Source organism: Aotus nancymaae, unplaced genomic scaffold (genome assembly GCF_030222135.1).
Source record: "Aotus nancymaae isolate 86718 unplaced genomic scaffold, 86718_ANA_hifiasm-v0.15.2.pri h1tg000040l, whole genome shotgun sequence".
Classification (NCBI taxonomy): domain Eukaryota; kingdom Metazoa; phylum Chordata; class Mammalia; order Primates; family Aotidae; genus Aotus; species Aotus nancymaae.
The window spans coordinates 2,998,468-3,004,518 of NW_026988454.1; positions in this window are offsets into that span (position 1 = coordinate 2,998,468).

Below are 6,051 nucleotides of genomic sequence, written 5' to 3' on the forward strand. Positions count from 1 at the left end.
AAATTAATGTTGTATATGTATCCTACTCAGAATACTGAAATAAACACATGTATACATATGATTAGTTTCTACTGTTGCATATATATTTATAGCAATACTAGTTCTTAACATATGTTTTACTTTCATTTAATAATGTTCCACTGTGGAAAATATTTTTGATTATTTGCTAATAAAGAATTCAGCATGGTTTGAACACAGCTTAAATTTGTTTATTTGCCAACACAAGTTTATATATATGCATTTAATAAAATTTGATAGTTATTTAATTTTAATTTAATTAAATAGTCTTTACTGATTAGAAATGATACAGTGCTCCACAAACATTACACTAGCATTGCACTTTGTACTGCATACATCTCGGCTGATTGTGATCCTGATGAGGACATTGTGACTTGGGATTTTTATTTATCCCCACTTTGCCTATGATCTAATCTAAACATTGCCTATATAGGGCAATTTTTTTTTTTTTTTTTTTTGAGGCAGTCTCACTCTGTCTCCCAGGCTGGAGTGCAGTGGCACAATCTCGGCTCATTGCAACCTCTACGTCCTAGGTTTAAGTGATTCTCCTGCCTCAGCCTCCTAAGTAGCTGAGATCACAGGTGTGTGCCACTGCAACTGGCTAATTTTTGTAGTTTTAGTAGAGACAGGGTTTTACCATGTTGGCCAGTCTGGTCTCGAACTCCTGACCTCAAGTGATCCTCCTCAAGTGATAAAGCCAAGTGCATGAAGAATGAAGATAGGCAATGTCTTACCTACTGCTGGAAGAAATGTGAATTGATAAGGACATTTAGGAAAGTAATTTGACAACCAGCTGTGTGGATCACTGAGTCTGTGCATGTGTTCCCAATATAGCCCAGCCCTTCTTGCACTTAAGCAGGATGATGTAGCTTGTTTGGGTCAATATAGGTTCATTGTGATAATGCATTACAAGAAAGAGGGTGAGCCTACATAGACAGATCCGCTTATTTGTAAAAGGAAATAAAAAACACAGAGAGCCAGAAATTTGGATCTCTCAGTGTGAAAAAAACTATTTTTAGCCCACAGATTTAAGGGTTGAGATTTTTAAACACCTGTAATCTGATTAAATGTCTAAAAGAATAGATTACAGGTGGGGCCTTTCCATCAGAGCTCTGCAGCCTAGGGAGGGTATCTTTGACCTAAGAGTGAGAGATGAGAAATGGAATGGAAAGCAAAGAAAGGGATCTGAGAGCTTCGCTAAGTGAGCTGTGGACACACGGAACTGACTGTGAGCAAATGGACTGGAAGTCTACTGAGTTTTTGATGGAGTTCTACTGCTAAGAAAATCAAGGTAAGAAAAGCTCATTACTGTCCTTAACCTAAAACAATCCTTGGTCCCTGACCTTCCATGAGGATGAGGAGGAAGGAAGTTGAGAACCTGTATGTCTCCTGGGGAGAGTGGGGTGTGTTCCCCAAGGCCCATTTCCCTTTCAGACATGTTACAGGTGGGGACAGGAGAAGCCCAGCCCAGAGACTTGGACAATGGAGAGGGTGCTTTGTCCAGAGTCACATCAGGGCTTAACCAAGGAGCACTGACTGCTTGTTGGTAGGGAACCCCAACAGTGTTTTCTCTGCAGGGCTTTAGAAATTTTACAGACCAAGAACTACTATGTGGTGGTGATGGGGATGGTGGTGGTGGAGACAGAGGTTATGGTGGTGGTGGAGACAGAGGTTATGGTGATGGTGGTGGTATGTGTTTCTGGGTGTGGTGTATGTGTCTCATGGTGCTGGTGGAGATTACAAGTAAGGAGAGCAGGAGTTGAAGGTAGATATAGCAGGTGGAGGAGAGAAGGAGTTAGTGGTACTGATTGTAAGTGGAGAGGAGCAGAAGTGAAAGGTAAAGATAGAAGCTGGAATGGGTCCAGGCCGAGGTGGCTCATGCCTGTAATCCCAGCACTTTGGGAAGCCAAGGTGGGCAGATCACTTGAGGTAAGGAGTTCAAGACCAGCCTGGCCAACATGGTGAAACCCTGTCTCTACTAAAAATACAAAAATTAGCAGGGCGTGGTGGCAGGTGCCTGTAATCGCAGCTACTCAGGGGGCTGAGGCAGGAGAATTGCTTGAACCTGAGAGGCAGAGGTTGCAGTGAGCCAAGATCACACCATTACCCTTCAGCCTGGGTGACAGAGTGAAACTCAGTCTCAAAAAAAAAAAAAAAAAAAAAGAAGCTGGAAGGCAGAAGTTGGTGGATGAGATAGAGATAGTAGTTGGGGAAGTAGGAGTTGAAAGTGGAGAAGGAGTGGAAGGCAGAGAGCAGGACTCACTGCTGGCTTGGATCTGAAGTGTGAGAGCATAAAATCAAGGGCGCCTTGGGGCTTTGTGTCTGAGCACCGAATTGGAGCTGACTTTGGGAGGTGCTGATTTTAGGAGATGGTGGAGAGCAGGGATGGGAGGGAATCATGAGCATTTAGTTAATATGTAAAGACCCTTAATGGTGCTTTAAAATTAAGTTGTATTTCACATTTAAATTCAATATCTTATTACCAATACTGATCGTCTCAAAATATTGTCTTAAAATACGAAGCCAAGCCCAATTAATTCAAATGACACTTTAAATATACTCTACCAGGGAAATAATCCATAACTCACTTAAAAGTAACATACTAGTAATGTTAATACTAGCAGTTGAGTGGTGATCTCTTTGAAGTTCATACTTTAAAATAACGTTCTGTCTGTTTTATGTATGCCGTGAGACTCAGCATCTAATGCCATTTCTATTCTCATAAAAGGATCAGTTTATTAAAACTACAGATGAGCTACTTCTCTCAAACTATTAAAAGTGTTTCAGTGTCATAGAAATGGAAATACTATGTTCAATTTATTTAAATTTTTCTTCAAAACTGAGCATCTTAAAATATGTTAGCTATTTTTTTCTTTCTTCATTGAATTTTCTGGCATATAGCAGATACAGCACTAAATCACTGTTTTTAATTGACTGCCCATATGCGTCATGCCCATTTGTTTTATGGGTTTTTCATTTTAATTCTATGCAGCTTGGGACATTTATGTTGTGTAGAATTCAGCAAATACAAATAATTAAATTCAATGTGGAATAAGAGCAATTTAAACAATTGGATTGAAGTTTCTTAAGCAATCATAAATCTGTTTACCTGTGAGTAATATATCACATGAGCAGTATTAGTTGCTATTTTATTTCTTTAATTAAAATATCAAGAAAGAAGAAATTTGTTCTGTTTGTGATTTTAAAAGAAAGTTACATTTTTTTTCCTAAGGTTCATGCTTCATGCCTGCTCAGTGGTGCTATGATGTATTTATGGATATGAGGGTTTTCACTCTAATAGATCAGGCTGGTTGCCCAGCTTAGCTGGCTGGAGTGCAACCAACAATGTCTGTGATTTTGGCCAGGCAGCTGGCGAGTGGGTGTCAGCATTCATCAGGAGGAGCAGGAGAGTAATATGTTCCTAGGTCTCAGAACTATTGAACCTCTTGAAACCATCTGACTGACCCTTATCTCAGAAGAATCATGTCCTCATTTTACAGAGGAGAACATTTTGGCACATCCATGGGTGGCTGAAGGCCCAGGAATCAGAGGTAGCCCAGCAAGGTGGACCCAAGTCCTTACTGCTACTGGACACAAATCACATGTGTTCCCTGTGAGGGTCACGGGTGAAGGGGGTTATGGCCAAAAGATGTCAGCAGAGGCCAGCGATGCAAACCAGAGGTCTTTTCACTTGTCCTTCACTGTAGGGACACCTCCATGGCCCCACCTCAACTGTGCAGCCTCGCTCTCCCACACTGACCTTGATTCTTTGTGGAAGGCAAGTACTGCGGCCATCTGAGAGGAGTTTTCTTTCTTATGTGCCTTCTCTTCTGCTCTCAATAATCCGTCCCCATATTCACATGGGCCTCCTGCCTTCCACTTTCCACGTAACATGATTGTAATCACGCAGTGCCATGCTCACGTCTCTGAAGACACTGACAAGGTGTTGTTATTATTTCAATTCCACACAAGGAAACCGAGGCCCAGGGAGGTGAAGAACTTGCCTCAGGTCGTGGAACTTGGAGGGGCTGAGCCAGGTGCTCTGGTTATATGCAGCTGCTCTTAAGGGCATCCTGTGTGGCCTCTGGGGCCCCGAGCCTCCTACCAAGGCAGATCTCTTCCCTCCATTGTTTACACTGAGCTTTGCTCTTGAGGTCGTATATTCTGGGGGTTTGAACAAATGTGTAATGTCATGCATCCATCACATTCACATCAAATGAGAGTTTCATTGGCCTAGAAATCCTCTGTGCTGCACCTACTCACCCCTTCCTTTCTGGTAACCCCCAATAACTACTGTTCTTTTTACTGTTTCACCTCTTCGAGAATGTCATGGTTGGAATCATACAACATGTGGCCTTTTCAGATTGGTTTTCTTTTCACGTAATAATATGCACTTACTTTTCCTCCATGTCTTTTTATAGCATAATAGCTCATTTCTTTTTATCGCTGAATACTATTTCATTGTGGTGGTTCATTCTGGATTGCCACAGTTAATTTTTCCATCCATCCACATACTGAAGGACATCTTGGCAGCTTCCAAGATTTGACAATAATGAATAAAGTTGATGTAAACATTTTATGCAGGTTTTTGTGAGAACACAGACTTTTAATTCCGTTGGGTAAATGCCAAGAACTATGATTGCTGGATCATATGGTAGGAGTGTGTGTGTAAGAAAACGCCAGTCTTCCAAAGTGGCCGTGCCATTTCTCATTACTATTAGCAGTGAATGAGTGTTCCTGTTGCCTCATTTCCTTATCAGCATTTGATGTTGTCTGTTTTTTTGTTTGTTTGTTTTTGTTGTTTTGTTTTGTTTTTTTTACATTTTGGCCATTCTAATAGGTATGTAGTGGTATTTCATTGTTCTTTTAATTTGTAATTTTGTAAGAACATATAATGTTGAGTATCATTTCATATGCTTATTTGCCATCTGTGTCTTCTTTGGAGAGACATCTGTTCAGATAATTGACCATTTTAAAATTGGGTTGTTCATTTCCTTATTGTTAAATTTTAAGAGTTCTCTTGTATAATTTGCATTATAGTCATTTATCAGATATATCTTTTGCCAATATTTTCTCTCAGTCTGTGGCTTAGCTCCTCATTCTTTTAATAGTTCTTCACTTGTAACATAAAATTAAGCCATTTGAAAATCTTTGAAAATGGATTGAGCAAATAACACAATTTCCATCTATTTCCACACTGCTCTAGTTTAGAAACAAGGAAGTTGTGTTTTCCTGGATGGAGAAAGGTAAAACTTCAGAATATACACATTATTTTCTGAGAGCATATAGTTTAACACTGTAAAAGTAACACCAACTCCTCTGAGACATTTTGGAAAATACTCAACAATGAAAAACAGTTTAAAAAATGTCCATAATTCTGCATACCCAGAAGATGTCTGTATTCGTATTTTGGCATGTTTACTTATTTCTGCCAGTTTTTTCCTTTCTACTGTGTTAGTACATTATTTTACAAAAATAAGATATCCGGCCTTACTGTTTAATGTGTTCCCATGTCAGCTTTTCTCAATAAGAAGCAATTGCTTAGACTCTTGGATATTCCTTTCATCAGAATGAAAATACAGCTATTTATACAATTACACATGTATTTATTCTAGAATATATGCATACATTATATATATATATAATGCATATGTTATATATATGTGTGTGTTTACAGAAAAATGTGTTTGAGCAGACCACATTTTAAACTTCTTTTTCAATTCTATACATTTGTGGATTCCAAATCAAAGCCCTAATTTTACAGATTAAGAACAGAAAAGCAATTAGATTAAAGTATTTGTCCAAGGTTCCACAACAAGTCAAGGGAATAATTAGAAATGAAAATTAAGATCTAATGTTTCAGATCATTTGTTTAGCACATTTCCTCTCTCTGAGAAGAAGCAGCATCCAATATTAACTCATTTTCCTCCCTCCCTCCCTTCCTTTCTTCCTTTTTTCTTCCTTCTTTCCTTTCTTCCTTTTTCTTTTCCTCCCTCCCTTCCTCCCTCCTTCTCTCCCTCTGTCTTTTCCTTC